The following is a 22,045-nucleotide window of genomic DNA, read 5'->3' as shown; positions in this document are numbered from 1 at the left end:
TTCTATGCTTCTATGTTTCTAAGAAGAGCCTGTGATACAGTGCTGATAGATTCTCACAGGCAGTTGTAAATTTGCACAGCAGCCATCAGTTTTTCAGTTTTGCAGCATTTTGGGCCACATTTTTCTTCCCTCAGCTCCTGTGTTCACCCCTTTCAACTGCAGCAAGTGTAGGGAAAAAAAAACAAAAAACAAAAAACAAGACAAGGATGAAGACAAGCGGGAACAACTCTTCTTGGCACAGCTCCACTCTGTGCAGCATCATTTCTGGGCTCATAAAATAAGCATTAAGTGGTGGGAGAAGCTGGCGCGGCGAACCTGGGGGTAACCAGCAGTGTCTGCAGAACATCAGAGCGATAAAGAAAAGCTTAACCTGAAGCCAGCATGCAATACAAGACGACTCTTATCTCTTCAGAAATGTGTGGCCATAACCGTTTGGGAAACTGACAGCTCCCAGCTGCTCCCGATGAGTTTGGATAGTGCCTGCAGCCAGATCAATGGCTGGCGCCTGCCGATGGGACTCTGAAGGGTGCAGCCGTAAGAAGGGCCAGGCAGGAAGCAGTTATGGAACGCTTTGGGTATAAAGGATTGTGCCTTGTTTGCCGCTGGAAGACTGCAGAGCCCATCCTCCTGGTGTTCAGTTCTATGCTCACAAAGAAGATACTACCTGCCGAGGGCAGGGTAATCGCCCAGGTAGAAATTCTCATTTTCATTCAGAAATTCTCATCTATTTCCTGTACAAAAATGGGGCAATTTGCTGAAGGGGATGAGCTGCGGACATTAGGAGTGTCTGCATTCTCTTGTTCTGGCAGGCTCTGCTCTATTAGCATGGCTGATGAAGCCTTTTGCTGGCTGTTCAGATCACAGAAAAATTTTACACTCTCATAAACACAGGCAAATGACAGCAGAGCATGCCTCTGGGAGACCCAAGGGCAGAAGGTACCTGGGAGGCGGGACACGGCTGAGCCAGCCCCACATTACAGCGGTGCTTTATTCCATGCATCACCTGCAGGAAAAAGGGGAGGAGAGTTCATTGGAACACTGTGCACACAATGAATAACCCATGAGATGCCCCCTCCCAGGTGACAAATCCACAGAGCACATTCTCCCGAGCCCTCTGAACCCAGCTGAAAAAGGCAAATGAGATTGTCAAGGCGTGCTTTGCTAACATGTGTTGTTGCTTCCCAGCACTAGGCCATGACGAGCTCTCCATGAGGGGTTTTTATACTCTCTGGTGTTGGTTTTGCGTGCTCCGTCTTCCTTTATTAATTTTAAACAGAATGGGGGGATGTAAATTCACCATTGGGGATATGTCAGTGTTTGCTCAACATGCTCTATATACCTTTATTAATTTTGTATTGAATGGTGAATGTGATTTCACTCTAGGGGAAAATCAGTGATAGACAAAGGCCATTCCCACTGCAGGGGAGTAGTGGGGAAGGGGAGATCATTTCTCTCTGGGTTTGTTTGAGAGATGTGTGTGCTTTCAAGGATTTCTGAAGCTGAGGGACTTTTGTTGTCACGAACAGGCAGTTTCAGTGCCATGACCTACTGGTCTGAAGAGGTTGATTATCTTAATGTACCATTTGTTATGCAAGTCTTACAGCTTGCAGTACATTTTACAAGCAACAGACGATGCCTTTTTATAATGCGGGAATAGTACACATGGGGGGAAATGAAAAAGCTTTCAAAACTTAGAACAAGACCCTTTATTTTAACAGAGCAAATGCATTTAAAAAGCTGCACCAACTACAAAAGGTTTGTTGTTTGAAAAAGATTTGCAAGGTTTAGCATTGGACACAGTGCAAAAATTTCCTCGTCCTTCCCACCCCTCCAGAAAGACCACATTGGACTGGGAGATTCCCCACACTGCTATTCCTTAAGGACTTATGGAGGTGTACTAAGAGCTGTTCACAGAAATCACAGAGTCGTAAGGGTTGGAAGGGACCTCTGGGGATCATCAGGTCCAACCCCCTGCTAAAGCAGGTTCTCTACAATAGGTTGCAAAAGAAATTCCCCAGACAGCTGTGATACAGAGGACACCTGACCAGAGAGCTAAAGATCTATTTTCCCGATCAGAAGATGATGCACTAAGATTTATACCAAAAATAAGGATGTGCTAGGATTTATATTGCTGAACAGTGCCTTATTGAAATTACTGCTCATAACAAACTTGAAACGGTGAACTGAATTAATTACTTGTTTGATCAAAACGTGTTATAGACTTGAGAACTGAATTATGGAGTAGCTGTTACTCACGGCACATGTTTTTGGGACAAGTCATTCTTTCCCTAATCTGGTGCAGCTGGCATGTGAACTTCTCACATGACTGTTGGCAGGGGGCAGAAAATGTTTGCACTAGGGCCAGAGAAGCATGGTTCCCATACTGAGCACTAGAAAGAGCAGATCTGCTTCAGCTGAAAAATGAGTAAGGGAAACAGGAAAGCAAGGGGCTGAGGACTGCAGCTGGCTGCTATGGGCTTTACGGGTCAGTGCTGTTATACTTGCTAAATACAGCTCGATTCTGAGCTAGTGCAAGGGAAAGAAGGAAGGGTGGGATTTGGAAACTGGCTCACATCCATCCAAGACAGTAACATGCAACTTGGGGAAAAAGTAATAAATACCAGGTACATGTCACAGAACACAGTGCTAACGGTCTGTAATGACGGCAAATGCAATGACACACACCAGCTGTGCTGCCAGCAACCTGGGGTTCCCAGAGACTGAAGGCAGGCACCAGGGAACAAGGGGACAAGATTGGGACCCACTGCACCCATAAAGGCAACAGGAGTCTCCCAGTCCTTCATCTGTCAGCTGCATCCTAGAAAATTTGCAGGTTGGCATTTGGTGTGAGCTTCTGTCCAAGTCTGCTAAAAATGGAACACAAACTAAAGCTCCGGTTTCTGTCCTTGGCTGTCTTTAAGCCATCATCTTTCTCTTCTCTCTTTCAGCACCACCATGTATGAAACTGGAGAGGAATTTCATTCAGCCGTGTAGCTATCCAGAATATACACACTGGAAGACTGTGCTACCATTCAAGAAGATCTGGGCAGGCTGGGGAGTTGGGCAGGGAGCAATCTGATGACATTTAACAAGAGAAAGTGTAGAGTCTTGTACCTGCAGAGGAATAACCGCATGCATCAGTACAGGTTAATGAATGACCTGCTGGAGAGGACCCCTGAGAAGAAGGACCTGGAGGTCCAGGTGGACAATAGGTTGACCATGAGCCAACAGTGTGCCCTTGTGGCCAAGAAGGCCAATGGTATCCTGAGGTGCATTAAAAAAGAGCGTGTCCAGCAGCTTAAGGGAGGTGTTTCTTTCCCATCAACTCTGCCCTGATGAGGCCACATTTATAATACTGTCTCTAGTTCTGGATTCCCCAGGGATCTTCTAGAAGGAATCCAGTGCAGGGCTACAAAGATGATAAAGGGCCTGGAGCATTTTCCATATGAGAAAAGACTGAGCAACCCGGGTCTCATCATCTTGGAGAAAAAAAAGACTGAAGATAGGATCTCATTAATGTTTATAAATATCTAAAGGGAGGTGGGAGGCAAATGGAAAACAAAAAACATTGACATGGATGAGGCCAGGTTCTTCTTGGTGGTGCTTCGCAATAGTCAAGGAGTAATGGCATAAAACTTGAACATAGTAAATCCTGTACAAACATTCAGAAGAACTTCTTTACAGTAAGGGTGGCAGAGCAGTGGAACAAGCTGTCCAGAGAGTAGTGGAGTCTCCTTCTACGGAGATATACAAGACCCATTTTGATACCTACCTGTGTCATTACTGTAGGGTACCTGCTTTAGCAGGGGGTTTGGACTCAGTGATCCCTCAGAGGTCCCTTCCAACCCCTGCAAGTCTGTGATTCTGTGATTCTCTCAAAATCTTATTTCTATGTATACTGGACCCCAGAGCTTCCCATCCAGACCTCCAGTGCTGTCCACAAAATCTACTCTCTCCCTGAGAATAAAGTTACTGTAGAATAAGGTAAATTAGAAGGGATCCCTGCTGCTCAAACAAGTTTCTCAGGGTCTTCTCCAGTTAAATTTTGAGTATGTCTGAAGGAACACCCCAGAGCCTCTCTGGACAATTTGTGTTAGTGGTTGATCATACCCATGGTGATTTTTTTTTTCCCAACTACATGTAATCAAAATTTTATCTGTCCCAAACTGTATCTGTTGCTTCTTGTCCTATCACCATGCACCTTTGACAAGTTTGGTTCTGATTTCTCTGTCCTTTCCCGTTACGTAGCTGTAGGCAGCCGCAAGATCCCCCAATGATTTTCTCTTCAACTGAATAGTCCCAGATCTTTCCAGTTCTTCTCAGCCATCCTCTACTTCATCCCCCTGAGCATGTTGGTGGCCTTCTATGGGACTTGCTTCAGCATGTCCACAACTTTCTGGTTTTTGAGCAGCCCAAAACAAGACACAGTATTTCAGATATCATCTCACAAGTGCTGAACAGAGGCAAATAATCACTTCCTAAGTTATGTCCAGTTGAAAGCATCCAGGAAGCTGCAGTGCACAGAGCTAGAACAAGATGTCCTAGAAACACGTGCCCAAACATTAACTAAATATCCAGATTTTTGAAGTGTGTGAACTAGCACCGACGCAAGGAGATGAGGGTCAGCCATGTGAGTCTAAAGTAGCAGCAGGCAGACAGGTATGACAGACCAGCTAATTGAGAGAAGAAAGGTAGGGAACACCATCATATTTCAGAGCACATAACCATCTGAATATTAGTATGAAGCACCTACAACCAAGCTTAAATTACTGCTGATCCTAACAGGAATAAAAACAGCAGCAATTTGCCCATTACAATATAATAAGGCACTGTATCATACAAACACAGATTTTTTTTTTAGTATCAGTGTACCCTGCCTAAATGATGTACAATACCAGCATAAACAGGTCATAAAATGAGACAAAAGTGATATAAACCAATTGACTTTAGAGCCACTTCTGTAACATACTATCAAAAAAATAAAGGACTGTGATCCAGTCAATGTTTGTTAAGAGATGACATATTTCTGTCTTCTATCCAGAGCAACAGTATGCTGCAAATAAAATCATCCATTGTTCTGCCATATTACATCTCCAATGCACAACGTTGCATCCTCCATATACCTGGTAATGAGACCACTAGGAACAGGAGGAAAGAATTTCTAAGAGGAAGCAGCAAATAAGCACACATGCTCATGAGAGGAAAAATAGTAATCCATCTACCACCCTTCTAAATAACTCTCTCAGCAAAAACCCATTTTAGTATTAAGACCATGAAGACAGTAACTCTAGAAAAAACAAAAGCCTGGAGAAGAATGTTTTTATCAGGAGTCCAAGTGCTGGGTCTATTAAAAAAAAAAGTAACTTTGCATTATCATTGCTTTTTTATGATGGGAAAAGCACCATAAAAATGAGTCAGTACCCAGAGCTGATCCTAAAGAGCAATGGAAAGCAAGCCTTGGTTTTATTCATTATCTGTTACTGAAAGAAAAGAATGAGAAGAAATGGCAAAGGTTCTTGATCATTGCAGTGATTTGGGAATTTCTGCCCATGAAATATAAATTCTGGTTAATTAAGATATTATTCAGATGAGTAACTCTCTGCCACAGATAATCCTCTGCCAACACAGATCTATTATATGGACAGGACTTCCAACAACTCCCCTCCGTGTCAGCAATATTCCCCATCACTTCCCTTTTCCTGGAAAAAAAAGGCAGTGAGTTATCAGAAGTTAATGAGTCAGTATAAGCTCACTCCTCTTTTTAGTTTTTTGCTTTAACTTTATCCTCTCTTGCAAAAGGCTTATTCTGATTTCTTTTGATACTGGTTTCTTAAAGAGCTTTACTGATGATAAAGTCCTGCCACTGACCCAGCAAAATTAATGCACTGATGGTATCAGCATAATACTTCCAAGCATAGGAAAGCAGTCTCTCAGATAGAACTGCTTTTTCTCAAACCAAGGTCTGTTGCTACATTTATGTATATTCAAAATAATCTGATGGGACTGGGGCTACAACGTGGACTCTGTGGTCAGAGGAGGCTAACTACAAATAATGTTGAGAACTCATGTCCTAAACTATTTGAAGTATAGAAAACCAAAGCCAGGATTTAAAAGCGCATTCTTTCTTTGGATTATGGGCAGGAGGAATGAGCAGTGCTCGTGAGGGCTCCCAGAGGCTATTTCTCACTAAATAAACTGCTGGGATGAAGATTTGCTGAAGCTTCTTGATGGCCTTCACTTCTGCTCTCAGTTGTGTGTTAGGTAATTAGGCCTGGAGGGGACACCTGCATGTCTCGCTATGCCAGCATTCACCTCCGATAAGTTCTGCATGAGATGAGAAGAGGCTTTCTGGCTATCCATCAGCAGGACTGAGTGAGGACACCTGAGGGATTCTGCCAGTTCACACTATCGCAGTAATGAGTGGGGAGATGGCCCTGGTGGAAGGAAGGGTCATTATTTTTCAGAACAGTTTCCCCACCCACATAGCCTGCACACTTCAATTTTAACAAGCTGTTCTGTAGGCAGAAATCAGTCTGACAAGGACTTTGAGAAACGAAAGTATAATTAGGATCCTAAAACATCTCCAGCTACATGTTGGCTGTGCCTTTGCAATGTTACCACTGATTTGGAGCCAGCAACTAGTGACAAAAAAGCCTGAATAGAAATATATTAAAAAAAAAAAAAAAAAAAAAAGCAATCCTCCCCCCACACCTCAAAATCCAGTGTACGCATAGAATCAAAGAATCACGGAATCATTAATGTTGGAACAGACCTCTAAGATCACATAGTTCAAAAAATACCAAAAAAATTACCTACCACCAATATTGCCCATTAACCATGTCTGTCGGTGCCACATCTGTGCACTTCTTCAACACCTCCAGGGACAGTGACCTCCCTGGACAGCCTGTTCCAGTGTCTGAACGCTCTTCTGAATAATTTTTTCCTAGTACACAACCTGAATCTCCCCTGGCTCAACTTAAGGCCTTTCCCTCTCGTCCTATCAAATTTCAGGGTATATCTTCCAAGGGAGAATTTTAAAGGTATCTTTTCACATCTCCACAGCTTTGCATGTCCAAAGATTCTGAAAAACCAGCCTGTGTGCACTAAGCACCAAATAGCAGCAAGAATTCTTGATTGGAATTAATCCTTGAAGCACTAGTTCTTGCTCATATAATAACATTGCAAATTGTTTGCACTCCAGAAACTACAGTCAAGCAAATTAAGGTCACGTTTTGAACAAAGCAGATTATTCCTGTGCCTGCAACTGACTTGTATGTGTATTTGTAATGGGCCCGTCAGTGAGACATTTGTGCCATGAGCTAATAATGAATATAATGATGAAATAATAGCAATGTTACATGCACAGACAGGCCTTCCATGGACTGAAGACTGTGCAAGTGCAAACAGAGGTCACCACTGGAGAATATGGAGACAAGGTCTCCTGTAGCCTTGTTGTAAGAGCCATATTTTCAAAGAATAGAAGCCATTTTTTGCAGCTGAACTGCTGTGGTTGCAAGTAAAGATCACAAAAACAGGACTTTTGTGAGACAATAAATGTTTCATAAGACATTTCCAAAAACAGTAGCTGTCTGCATGTATGGCAGCCTATAGTATGTTTTGCACCCCACAAATACAAACTAACAGAGAAGTGGGGCACTTCTCTGATCTACAAGTCCTATTTTTGCACATTTGCAAAGATAAATATCCAGATTTCTGCAAAAGTCATTTAAGCTAAAGGTTTGAAATTCCTCCTGTTTAGTTAAAAACATAGGTGAATATCCAAGGTGAATAAAAGTAGGAAGAAAATCTGTTTTGTTTTGTTTTCCTGGAATCTGCCACCTTTACAATCAGCTTGTTAATAACACAAGCTTCCATCTGTCAGCAGCTCCACAGCATATATATGCAGTGCTTTAAATATAGAAGAGGATATAATGTCCCTCAGAGAACCCACGCTGCTCTGTTAAGGGCATATTTTGATGATGTTTCCTACAAGTTTCCAGTCGTGGCTGTGTCAGCAAGCTCTGGCACAAAAGACCAGACAGATGCATGTTGACTAGACAGTGTGTGAAGAGGAGTCAGGTTAAGGACAGCACTGGGGCCAGAACTATTGCTTCTGCACTGGAAATAAGGCTGTAATTTCTAAAGCATGTAATTTCTAATGCAGGATAATGTCCCTCAGGAAGAGAAACAGAACAATAAAAAATAATGATAATTAGAAAAAAAAGAAAAACAACCCACAGTGTTTAAACCTATTTTTTTCAAGGTAATAGAATCATTAAGGTTGGAAAAGACCAATAAGATCTTGTCCACACATCAACCCATCACCACCATGACCACTAACCATGTCTCATTATAAGAAGATTTATACATAAGGCAGAAGAGAGGAAAAGGCTTCCGAATTCTTGCAGTGATTTTGAGGACACTATCACAGAATCTATGCTTTAATGGCCAGATCCCAATTGCTTATATGCCTGTGAATTGGATTGCACAGTTCTGTTGCACTCACTTTCATGTTCAAGGATGTAAAGCAGTTACTTTACTCGTTGCATAAATTCTATTCAGGTAATCAGAGAGAAATGTTCTGTTCCAAATCCAAGAACCTGCAGTAGTTGATACATATTTGTAGGAGATTTTGAAAAACTTTTATGACAAAAAGTTCCTTAAAAATTTACAATTTTTAATTTTTTTTTTCCCCACTGAACAGCTCAGTGAAGTGTGTCCCAGACAGAGACCCATAAGGGACCAAAACACTGGTTATTTGTTCTCTTTTGCTCTTAACAAATGAAGCAAAATATAGTTAATACATTATGCATGTATTCAAGCATATTTTTATTTGGGCTGTTTTGGTTTGTTGTGCCTTGGGAACTTTCATTTTGTTTTGCTGTGGCTTGGGAACTCTGATTTTATTTTTTCTGGTTAATAATAAACTTGAAATATTAGGGCAGAACATCAACCAATCTACAAGGCAAGAGATTTTTCTAAGTTTCAATGAAACAGTCTCTCAGTCTCTTTTTCACTCTGTTATCTTATCAGCCACCAAACTGCTCTCAACAAGTTGACCTGTCAGAAAAGCAGAGCAGGCCAGTTGCCATTAGTCATTTCATTTCCTATAACGACGATCTGTTTTTTCACCAGTGAATAAGATATACTGTTCCAGCAACATGCTATCTCATTCTACAGTTAAATTAAACAAGCAAAAGACAGTTCTCTGCCACAAGGAATTCAGTCCTGTTTCAGAAGTGAAATAGTGAGGGAGAGTGGCAAAGTGAAAGGGAGAAGGAAAGAGAAAGGAGGAGAACAAGGCTGATGAAACTGGATATACACTGACTACATTCACAAAGCAGTGCTACTTTTGTATTTTGTTTTGGGAGGTTGGTTGTTTTTTTTTTTTGGCTGTTAGCAGGAATTTGTGTTCCCCTGGCAGAATATGAGAAAGGTAAGAAGTATAGATAAAGGAAAGTGAGACCAAAGAGATGGGCTAGAAGGCAGCAGGTGATGGGCTCTGATGCTTCTAAGGGCTGCCAAGTGTCTCCCAGTTAAACCATTGAGTCATAGAAGCTCCTGTTTTCTCCTCTCTGCACTCTTTTCAGTTGCACTCTGTCATACAGTCATCCTCTTACTGAGAGGCATCCCTCATATACAGCTCACGTATCAGGGAATCACGCTCTGGTATGCCTGAACTGAGCAGGAACTTTCCTGGCTCACTGCCTGGGAATGATCTGAGAAAGGCTGGGAAGATGGAAAGGAGAGCCTAGATAGGAATTCCCACTGGCAACCTGGCATTCCTTCTCAGATGAAGCTTCCCATGGTACGTCATGTAGTTCCTGACAGGTCCATAACCAATTCACGAGGCTATTACAAACAACAGACTGAAACCCAAGCCTCTGAACTGCATTTTTGGTGATGTTACTTGCTCTTGGGGATGATAATTCCCAGCGCATGGTTTGCAGATGCCACCAGCTGAGATCATGCTGGTCTGAAAGACAGCTGGCAGATCTGCTCTGGTTAACTCCAGCCTGCCCACCAGACTGCAGATCTTCCAGTGGGCATTTCAAGTGTCCATCAAACACAGAGCAAAAACAAGCTGGAAAAAAAAAAAAAAAAGACTAAAATTCTGAGGCCTAAGATAGGCCCTGAATCAAAGTTAACCTATAGATGAACCTCACAAACTCACGGTATATCTAATACGTGCACATATAAGATGCCGTTTATCCATATTTTGCCATGTCAGTATATGTATTCTGGTGTTTAACTACAGAAGCTCTGTTATAATGCTTATTGTCCACTAATAATGGTCAAATGGTATCTTTTTTGATCACAAAAGAACTGATGATGGTAAGGTATTAGGGCAATCGGTGATGTACCTTTCTTAATCAGCATCACTAACCTCAGCTAGTAATGATTAGATGTATTTATCTTGCTTATTTTCTTTATTGTTGAGCTTATTTTTTAACTATAGGAACTGCTTTATTTTTTGTATTATTTTGAAATAGACAGTAAAATAAGCTTATCCCTTTTGTTGGTGCGTCTTTTCACAGCTTTAGTCCTAAACATTGCCAGTGACTTGTGCTTTTCAAGACTAAAAGCAGTAGCCATGTAAGCAGCAGCTTTGAAGCTGGTGTCAGTTCAGAGACATCACCTGGCTGTCCTATAATAGGTGCTGCCCAAACTCAGAACCAGGACTTGGCTGGAAACCTGGGGCAGCATCAGCCCTTTAAACTGCTGCATCACTGCTACAGCAAAGCATGGGACAAAGCTAGTTATAGCTAGGCTGCCAGGAGCTGATTTTGTCCTCTGTTATGCATCTATACTAGGCTGACTGCTGTTGCAAAAACAAATCTGTCCTGAAACAAAGAGCTAGAAATCCAACTTATTTAAGAAACAAAAATGATATAGACAGCATTAGATTACTCACTTGGCCAAAAACCTGTGTCCATGTTTAGATGAGATAGTTTCTCACCTACCTCAGCCTCCCCTGTAACTCAAATTAAGCTCAGGCAAACAGCCAGCTTTTTTCTCATTCCTTTCCTGCTGAACCCATACTGGCATCTGGATAGATTCCCTCTCCCCTTTGTCCTATCTGGGATTCATTGTGGTTCATCCTCCTATAGAGGATTTTGGAAGTCCAGCTGTACCAGCCTTTCCCTGGGCTGGCTGGACAGACAGACTCAGCACAACCCCTCCTAACTCCAACCAAGCTGCCCTGATCACAAGGTGTAATGCACCACTGGCTTAACCTGGGCCCTCAAAGTTCCTAAGTGGCATCCGTGTACCACTGCAAATGATATAATTAGCTCTGTCTCTTAATGAATTTAATGAGTCTGCGAATGGCATCCAGCCATAGTGACACATTTGAAAAGAAATAACTCACTACTTTCCTTGACTCTGCTGCTTGGGATGGACAAGTCCAAAGGTGAGCCCCTCCTTTTTGGCTTTGCCACACTTCCAGTTCTTTCCTTAGTTATTCTCCTACTTTAGTGGACCAAAACTTAATTTGAACTTTCCAGGATATGCAATTGGGTGAAAAGAAAACCCTATTAAAGTGTGACATTCCACAAAACACTATTGTGGATTACACCTTAATCAATTTTAACTTCATACCCTTGGTGCTTCAGTGTTCCCCTTTACAAGGAAATAAGTCAGCCATCACATGTTAATTCTCATAAAGCAAATGTAATACCCCTTTCTTACCACTTTTGTTGTAGTTGTTTGTTTTTCTTTCTGGTGTCCATATTCTTTAAATGGCATTCAGAAAAGCTTACAATTATTTCTGTTTGCCTTCCTTTATCACCATGCTAAGGCTTCACTCCACTGATACAGAGGTACTGTTTTTCCAGCTGGAAGCCAGACCAAGACACAGCAATAGAATCTGTGGCCAGATCCCACTGGGCAGCCACAGACTTTCAAAGCTGTTGTGAGCATGAACTCATTTAAAAATTCATTTAAGAACCATTAAAATTAATTACAAAAAAGAGTAAGAAAGCTTACCTTACTAACAGCTTTACGGTCTGCACTGTATCTCATCTCTCAGCCTGGATCCCAGATGGTCAGAGAACTAAATTGGTATTTGAGTTTTAATTATTCTTGTTATTATATTGAAGATATGTCTGGAGACATATTATGAAGCTTCTTATGAATGGCCAGGAAGCAGGCACACATAAAGACCATCCAAAAGGCCTCATCACACCTTGTGTTCTGGGTCAGGTGGTTGAACTTCCCCATGCTGATCTGCTGCGATTAGGAGAGCTACAGGCAAACCACATGGCCGAAAGTTCCTTAATGGCATCTGTGTACCACTGCAAGTGATAAATTTGCTCTGTCTCTTAATGAATCTAATATATTGGGGACTGGCACCCTGCCATAGTGGCACTGCTTGATGTTGGAGAAGAAATGGGCCAGTTTCTTTGACTCTGCTGCAATACTTGGGCTGGACAAGTCCAAGTGGCCGAAAAACCCGTGCCCAGCCAACATCCATACATCATGCTCCCTATCAGAGCTGTGTCTGGGAATTTTGCTTGCAATACTTTCCAGATACTCATAGAGGCTCTCAAACTGGCCAGCAATGCCTCACATGAAGCTGATTATTGTGCTAATTAGATGTGCTGGCCTGATTCTTAGTACTATTCCACTTTACTCAAATAGAGTGAGCTAAGTGTGGAAAGAGCATCCTGCAGACAGCACATGGGCTGAAAGACTCTGTCCTGGCACTCCTCTGCTCCCCAGTGCTCACCCCACACTCACCATAACTGCGTCACTGAGAGCTTAATGCATCAGGTTGGGGGTCCCAACCAGCTGCAGGATGCAGAAGGGCTGGCAGCATCAGCCACCCCAAGGACAGGAGAGCAGCTCAGGCTGTTAGACCAGGCAAGGAAAGCAAAGTGTCAGACAGACACCCACGTCAAAATCTTGTTTGGCTGGTGTTATCGGAGATTGATATTTCAGTTGCCTTTGCCATATTATTAATTCATGCCCTCTCCATGCATCATCGACTGACTTAGAGTTGCACAGAACCCAAACATATATTAAAAATACTACCACTGCATAAACAGCTCATTAAAATGGATTTAAAATGGGGCCTATAAAATGAAAATAAACAAATCTAAACCAAGGGTAGAATGCCCTTAAAATTAGAGATATATGTTTGGCTGAAGAAAACAAATGTGAGACAGCTTTCCCATTTCAGCCACGTGGATGTACCCACCCAACTGTATGTCCTGCTACAACTGAAAGGCAGATCCAGTGTGATTCCTTTGTAGGCAAATAATAATCTCCTTAGCTCCAGAGGCAACTGAAAATAAATAGAAGTTGAATATTTGATAGTTTGGCTAGATTATTCCAAACAGACTCTATTTTCTCTAATTCCACAAACTAGATCCCTTTAAGGATATGCTTACACCCTCAGCAGTAGTGCTGCGTTTCATCTGTCTATTATCTAAGCTGAAAAGTGTGAGACACATACAGCTCTGCTCCATGAGAAAGAAGTTTGCTGTTCTCCTGTAAGGCAGTGCCCACACTAAGAAAGACTGCCTTCCAGAAACTGATATTCCTCAGTTATAGTCAGAGGATAATATATTACCAAAAACCTCCAAGACAGGGTTTTAGCCTTAGTGCTACTAAAGAGACAGGGTTTTACAGCAATATTCACCTCACAATGCAAAAATGCAAAGAATTTTGAAGTGTTTAGGATGCCATAATAAAGCAAGGTGTTCCTCTGTCCACAATGAATGCAAATGGAGGATTTGATTTTCTACAGTGCTTTAAAGACATATTTGCAACCAGACTTACAGATCACAATTAACAGATAAGTGACCTAGCCAAAATGAAGATAGACGTTTAATGCAGCAAGTTCAGTATCACATTTAATGGTTTGGAAATCTTCCCTTCTATCTGGCAGCCAGGGTCAGCATCTGCCTATTCATCTTTTTCGAACAATAAACACATCAGTTGAAGGCATAATATTGTATTATTATGGGACTCACTACTGAAAGGTATGTGGCAACAATAAAAATGCAGAGTATTTACTGCTTAATATGCCTGAGATCCACCACTTTCCAGCTTAATGCATTATTACTGGGAACATTAGTTTCAATATCTAATTTCCTAGGGATGTGAAATGTTCAAACCCAAGTGGAAGAGAAAATGAACTAGTCCAAACCATCGCATTTTGAGCAGCATTTTTAAATAACAGTTTTTCCATTCTAATGTATCTAATGCACTGTATCTACAGTTCTGAAACAAACTCACTCATTTTGCCTTCTATTTTTTTTTTATTCATTATCCCCTTTTGGAAAGGATGCATCACAAAAATCTCTTCTGTAGTGTTTTAGGAACTGAGCAATTTTCTGTTATTTTAATAACGCCACAAAGAGCGCTAAATTTCTCAGCATCTATGATACAAGGATTTACCAGTTGTTTCCTCACAGTGTTTTTTGAAACCTCCTTTTCCACTGGGACCCTTGGTAAACCACAGCACTTCCCACTGTAGGCTGAGACATCAAGCATAGCAAAAGAGAAGGAGCAGTTATTTCCCAGCTCTACGGCTCCAGCATGATTCATGGGGGGAAATTTACTCCTGCTTCTAACCAGATGTCATGGCAGAAGAAGTGGACACACCCTCAGCAGATGGGCCCTCAACTGTCTTGATGCTGACAAAACACGTTTCCATTAAATTTTATGTCCAGAATGACCCACTTCCACTTCTCACACAATTGATGCCATGTCCCAGCAAAGGCTGTTCATCGTTTCCCTGAGCTGTTGTAAGCTTTACAGAATTGGAAAAAGCCTGATAGGCCAGAGGGACCTTTGCAATTACATAACAGCTCAGCACTCTTCCCAGAAGAAATTCTTCCAACATTGCTACTATAAAAAGGGGGGGGCTTCACACTTTTATCCTACGTTTGGCCTAAACTATCCACAGCAAATAACAGGAGGAGTATTTTTTATACTCAGCACTGCCACTAGGAAATACACTGCACAACAAGCAAAGCATAACAAGCTTTTTTCAGAAAATATCATAGAATCATAGAATCACCAAGGTTGGAAAAGACCTAAAAGATCACCCAGTCCAACCGTTCACCTATTCCCAATAGCTCCCACTAAGCCATGTCCCTCAACACAACATCCAGCCTTTCCTTGAACACCCCCAGGGTCGGTGATTCCACCACCTCCCTGGGCAGTCCATTCCAGTGCCTGACCACCCTTTCTGAAAAGTAATACTTCCTCATGTCCAGCCTGAATCTCCCCTGCCGTAGCTTGAAACCATTCCCTCTGGTCCTATCACTAATGACACGAGAGAAGAGGCCGACCCCCAGCTCACCACAACCTCCCTTCAGGAAGTTATAGAGAGCAATGAGGTCTCCCCTGAGCCTCCTCCAGGCTGAACATTCCCAGCTCCTTCAGCCTCTCCTCATATGGCCTGTGTTCCAGACCCCTCACCAGCTTTGTTGCCCTCCTTTGAACACATTCCAGGGCCTCAATATCTTTCTTGCAGTGAGGGGCCCAAAACTGGACACAGTACTCGAGGTGCAGCCTCACTAGTGCTGAATATAGGGGAACAATCACCTCTCTGCTCCTGCTTGCAACACTGTTTCTGATGCAAACCAGGATGCCATTGGCCTTCTTGGCCACCTGGGCACACTGTCGGCTCATGTTCAGCCGAGCATCAATCAATACCCCCAGGTCCATTTCCTCTACGCAGTCCTCCAGCCACACCGCCCCAAGCCTGTAGCGTCGCCTGGGGTTGTTGTGGCCGAAGTGCAGGACCTGGCATTTGGCCTTGTTGAAACTCATCCCATTGGCTTCAGCCCAGCTCTCCAGCTCTCCAGATCCCTCTGTATGGCCTTGCTACCCTCAGACAGATCCACACTTCCAGCCAATTTGGTGTCATCTGCGAATTTACTGAGGGTGCACTCAATGCCCTCATCGAGGTCATAAATAAAGATATTGAAGAGGACAGGCCCCAGCACCGGCCCCTGGGGAACACCACTCACGACCGGTCGCCAGCTGGATTTGACTCCATTCACCACCACTCTCTGTGCCCGGCCCTCCAGCCAGCTCCTTACCCAGCCAAGAGTGTACCCATCCAAGCCTCTGGCTGCCAGCTTCTGCAGGAGAATGCTGTGGGAGACAGCGTCAAAGGCTTTGCTGAAGTCTAGGTAGACCACATCAACAGCCTTTCCCTCATCCACCAGATGGGTCACTAGATCATAGAAGGAGATCAGGTTGGTCAAACAGGACCTGCCCTTCACAAACCCATGCTGGCTAGGCCTGATCCCCCGCTCATCCCGCACATGCCGCATGATCTCCCTCAAGACAATCTGCTCCATAACCTTCCCTGGCACCAAGGTCAGGCTAACAGGCCTGTAGTTCCCCGGATCCTCCTTACAACCTTTCTTGTAAATGGGAGCCACATTGGCAAGCCTCCAGTCTTCTGGGACCTCACCAGTCAACAAGGAGCGCTGAGAGATGGAGGAAAGCGGCTCGGCTATCACCTCCGCCAGTTCCCTCAGCACTCTTGGGTGGATCTCATCTGGCCCCATCCACTTGTGGCAGTCCAGTTGGAGCAGTAGGTCTCTGTTTCTTCCAGAATCACAGGGGGGTTAGTGTGCTCCCCGGCCGAGATTACCAGGTCAGAGAGAGGAGTATCCTGAGGATAACTGGTCTGACTTTTAAAGACAGACGTAAAGAAGGCATTCAGAACCTCCGCCTTTTCCTTATCCTCAGTGGTCACATTCCCAGCCTCATCCAGCAAAGAGTGGATATTCTCCTTTGTCCTCCTCTTATTGCTAATGTTTTTATAAAAGAGTTTCTTATCCCTTTTCACCCCAGCGGCTAGGTTAAATTCAAGCTGGGCTTTTGCCTTTCTGATTTCACCTCTACACATCCTAACGACTTCCTTGTATTCATTCTGAGAGGCCTGTCCCTCTTTCCACAGGCAGTAGATTCTCTTTTTCTCCCAGAGCCTCAAGAATAGCTCCCTATTCATCCACGCCGGTCTTCGTCCCCGCCGGCTCATTTTGCAGCTCAGGGGGATTGCCTGCTCCTGCACCCTTAAGACTTCCTTCTTGAAGAGCAACTAGCTCTCCTGGACCCCTTTACTCGCTAAGACTGAATGCCAGGGGACTCCCCCTATTAGTCCCTTGAACAATTCAAAGTCCGCCCTCCTGAAGTCCAGACCATGTGTGTGAATGACCCATGTTTGCTTCTGATAACAGCCTATCCTGACATTCTTGAAAAGCTGGAGGAGATCTGTGCTACTCTTACTTAACTGAACACTTGCTGAAAAAAAAAGCTACATATGTTGTATGAGTTAGAAAACAACTTTGAAATAAGTCAATCTACCTTTAGCTTTAATGCAAAACAAATGATGTGCTTGCTAGCATGATTAATCATAGAATCATCAAGAATCAAACAATCATAGAATAGCCTGGGTTGAAAAGGACCACAGTGATCATCTAATTTCAGCCCCCTGCTGTATGCAGGGGTGCCAGCCACTACACCAGGCTGCCCAGAGCCACATCGAGCCTGGTAATAGAATCACAGAATCACCAAGGTTGGAAAAGACCTACAAGATCACCCAGTCCAACCATCCACCTGCTATCAGTATTTCCCACTAAGACATACCGTCAGTAGAACATCTAAATCTTTCTTGAATACCTCCAGGGACGGTGACTCCACCACCTCCCTGGGAACCTCTGACTCTCCGACCTGCTATTGTAATTGCATTAAAATATCTAACTGTTATTATTTTTGAAGTGAAATACAGCTTGGAGTTTGCAACATCGTGAAGTCTTCCATCCTTCCTTTGGCCAACATATAGCTCTGCTGCACAGCCAAAGGAGCACTAATCTTTCATGACAAAGCCACTTCCACATTATAGTCTTCTATAGTAATCTCACATGATGTCAGAAGTGCTGTTTTACGTCTTGGGAATAATTTGTCTGGATAAATAGAATCCATAAAGCAATATGAAGAAACATTTTACCAAGGACAAATGTTGTCTTGTGGATTTTTTTACACTAGTAATAATTACTTCCGTGCTCTTTTTTTTTTTTTTTTTTTTTTTTTTACATGGCCCCAAAAGAGGAGTTTTAAATGATGTTATTAAGTTGATGAATTTGCACTCATATGAAGGGAGTCAGAAGCCACTGTTTCACATCTGCTGTTTTTATTCTGTGGTTTCCAGGCCCAGGGCTTCCAGTCAGCTGAGAAGCACTCAGCCCTTCCTGCTTTTTCTTCCCTTCCTCCCTACCAAAAACAGGAAAAGAGCCAACTCACAGATATCCAAGTTAAAATATACTCAACCTGTACTATTTTGCAAGCACTCAATGTTTTGATATCGCTTCAAAATTTTCAGAATGTTGTGCCTTTTATTTTTTCTTTTTTTTTCCAGTAAGCCCCTAGAAGACAAAACACTCAAACACAGTTCATTTTCAAACCCTTTATAATTGGTGGTAAATACTTAAACTGTCTTTTGTCGGGTTCTCTGGCAACATGAACTGCCTTCTTCTCATGGGGTCCTTATCCTCAAAAGTGTACTCACCACAGCAGGGTGAAAATAGCAGGTGAATATGCAAGACCAGTATTACTTATGGTAGTAACTATCATCCTTCAGGATGTTAATTAATCCAACACAGCAACGCAGACCATATGCAGTAGTGCTTTATTGATGAAGCTATGGCATCTTGAAGTCCTAACAACTTTTATAGCATGTCCTTGAAATGTCCTGTTCCTTTCATCACTGCTGAGAAAATATCACAATCCCTTTATTTTTCTACCCATAATGATAGGGCAAGCAGTGCTGAGAAAAAAAAAATGCAATCACAATAACAGAGGAAGAAAACATGATTCATGGGCACAGAAAGTAAATCACTAGGAAAGTCTGTCTTGTCCTCCTTTTTATTTTACTCATAGGTCAAGTGATCTTAATGAAGCTTCTTCCACATGTGCTTTATTGTTTGCTCTTATATAGAGCACAGTTATTTCAAACTCCTTATTTCTTTTTAAAAGCTGTACTAAAAGGAAGTTCTGTATGGGTTAACTGGGTCCTTGCTGAAAAGCTGCTACATTTACAAGTATCTGTACTCTACTCTATGATTTGCCTGCCATCACCACGTAAAGTTGCTGATGGAAATCGGTGAATGATGATGATTCCCTACCAAGTAATCTTCAGGCAAGGAAATGACCTGGTACCCAAGAGCCTAACTTTCCTCTAACTTCCTGCATACAAATGGAGGTTGATAGCTGCCCTCAATGTTGTCTCTTTATTAAAACAAAGGAGATAAATTACCCAATTACAATTCCATATGCTAATTTGAAGCTGGATTAAAGCCAGGTCAAGAATCAAGTGAGTCTTGCTTGCTATTCATTTAGTCAGGGACTCTTATTTAGTTGGAGAAGCAGTGGAGAAAAAGCCTGTAGGCAAGAGAGAGGAAAGGGGTTAAGAAGCAGGGAACAAAGGTATGTCTGCAGCCTGGAGACGTTGCTCTTACCTTAATTCATCTTTCCTGGCTGGCAACCATTCCAAAAACAACTATCAGTGTACAGAATACATTCCCAGGGTCCCTGAACAGCCAGGCTGAAGCCTATACCACTACCACCTTTACTCTGCCCATTTTCTCCATCTTTTGGCAGACTTGTTCACCTGCTCTGTAATTGTCTACACTTTATGTTCTTTTCCTTCAGTTTTTCTTCTTTCAAGGGTCCCTTTTCCCTTTTGCTGATCTTCACTCTCAGCATGATGATGGTGAAAATGAAACAACAGCTGCGTCTGAACATCATTTGCCAAACCATTCCCTGCTTCACTCTGTCTACAAAGATAGAGCCCAACCCCCACACCCTTTTGATAAAAAATTCTTCCAGAAACAATCTCAAATTCCTCAGACACCAATCTTGACTGGGGAACCAGCTTATAGTCACATACCAACAAAAAAGGCCAGCAAAGAAATGTGGAGTACTTAAATACAGATCACAAATGCTGATCCATCAGAGATCTTTTTTCAGACCACAGTACAGAGATAATAAGATAAGAAAAAGAACTCAGCACACAAGTCTGACCAAGATGCAAATTTAGGTCAAATCATATCCTGAAATAAACACACACATTTCCACTGAGTCACAGCATCTGGATGAAAAACTAATTCATGTTTTAACTTTGTTTAATATTCTGAACACAGGAAATCTAATGATGACCAACAAGTAGTTTTTCACCTGATGTTCAAAGCGGATGAATGGTGAGCATCCTCTACTGAAATCTGCCTTTGACATCTTCTCTAGTGATGCTGAACCTCCTGGGCTCATGCATGGTGCATAACAGAAAATTTACACTAACACAAAAGATCTACAAAGTGAATTGACTCAATAAAACCCCAAACATCTGAAGCTGAATTGCTTAAGTTTATTGACTGCACGTAGACCCATGGTGTGAAATTCCTATAGATGTTATAGTACTCAGTGATATTTTTTCTTTTATGTTTTTTCATGTTTCTGGGGTAGTCCATTGACTAAAGGCATGCATAGTCCATTACATTTTTACTTCACTTTTTATGAAATACACATTCATTACTTTTTTTTTTTTTTTTTAAGGAAACTTCAATTTTGGATTTATCTGGGTGTTTTGGAAAGTGGAATTAGAAGAATTACATGCCCTTTTATGGATGGTGAATTGAATTCTTCCATGTCTGCTCACTGCATCTCTAAGTTCCAACCACCAGGAAGAAACTCAAAACAATTTATTCTTCTGATCCACACAAACCTTCTTTTCTAAAAATCTACTGAAAACAGTAATTTCATAAATTTCTTTTTCAAACCAAAAGCCTTGCAACATCTGTTTAGCACATGCTAACCCAGTACCAATACATGCCAGAGTCTTAGGAATCTTAATAATAGAGAGCTATGGTAGGAGCTTATCAGATAGTATCAGCCACATTAATAGGAGCAGACTATTGAGGCAGTTCTCTAAAACTAAAGCTGCTGAAGGCATTTAGGCACCATTTAGACATATTTATTTCTTGATAAATATACTAATTCCTACATAAACTCTGCAAATGTTCCATCAGTAGTAGACAAGGACAGTTTTATTTGAACCTGAAAGAACAGATCCCTTAAGGTAAATAATCACACCTCTGCTTTATTTGTTTTTTAATTTTATTTTCAATTCGTCTTGTAACCTTGAGATGGAACATCTCCTATTTCCCGGGGCCTACATTCCAAATAAACAGTCAGTGACATCTCCTGCCAAGTCTCTTCAGACGATGAGGACACACCAAGTATTTCTGGACTTGGAAGCGAAAGATGTGGGTGACACACCCAGAATCACCAAGGACTTGCATCATTGCTCTGAGCACGTTTCCATCTCCACTGGAAAAACTAGAGCTGTTTGTTGCTAGTTTTTATCTGTCAAGTTCCTGCTTGTTAGATTCTTGGCAAAAAGAGTTTCACTTAAGCTTTTATAGGCAGGATTCTTGCTGTTTAAAACTTCAACTATATTTCATTTCACTCATTTTCTGTACTCCTTCCATCAGCACAGACCATGCTGTAACAATCAGCTACTATTCACTTTTCAAAACAAGAATGTTTCCAGCAGCATGAAGCTTTGCCCAGAGACTCAGAGGCTCAACCTCCGGCACTTATCTATTCCTCACATTACAATGGACAGAATGCAGAAGTTCTACAAAGACTTTAGCATGAATTGCATATCTAATTTTTATTTCTCCTTATTTATGTTGAAGAAAATTTCCTAAGTAGAGTGGATCTAAGAAACCCTTGAAACGCTAACTGCTTTCTGAAAATGAAAGCAGGCCAATGGAATGGGTGCCATTTGCATTTAGAAGTACTGTTATAGGCAGCAGTAGGTTAAGAGAGAATAGGGCCCAAATCCAACTGAAACAAAAGGCTTTTGAGATAAAAATTGCTATTTTTCCATCCTCACAAATACTCCAGTTCCAGTCTCCTTGCTGTGTAATGTCCTTCCCAAAAAGCTCCAGGGTCCCTTTCAGACCCCATCCCACACTCTTCTGGAGCCGTGGGTTCTAGGTTTCATTTCAGT

At 42.2% G+C, this 22,045-nt stretch overlaps 1 protein-coding gene across 6 annotated transcripts in view; it reads right to left on the bottom strand.

The window, feature by feature from the left end:
* The window catches only part of ENOX1 (ecto-NOX disulfide-thiol exchanger 1), a 365,715-nt gene that overhangs the window by 258,187 nt on the left and 85,483 nt on the right, over positions 1-22,045 (bottom strand). The window contains exon 3 of one of the 6 annotated variants that reach the window (XM_042867020.1): positions 941-1,003. The exons of the other annotated variants lie outside the window; for them this stretch is intronic. The gene's annotated coding sequence lies outside the window, so the exon portion shown is untranslated. The remainder of the gene's footprint in view (positions 1-940; positions 1,004-22,045) is intronic. 6 annotated transcript variants of the gene reach the window in all.

The sequence above is a fragment of the Lagopus leucura genome, unplaced genomic scaffold, assembly GCF_019238085.1.
Source record: "Lagopus leucura isolate 7727_CA_CO unplaced genomic scaffold, USGS_WTPT01 Super-Scaffold_100001, whole genome shotgun sequence".
Taxonomy (NCBI): Eukaryota; Metazoa; Chordata; class Aves; order Galliformes; family Phasianidae; genus Lagopus; species Lagopus leucura.
This window is presented reverse-complemented; position numbering and strand designations above follow the sequence as displayed.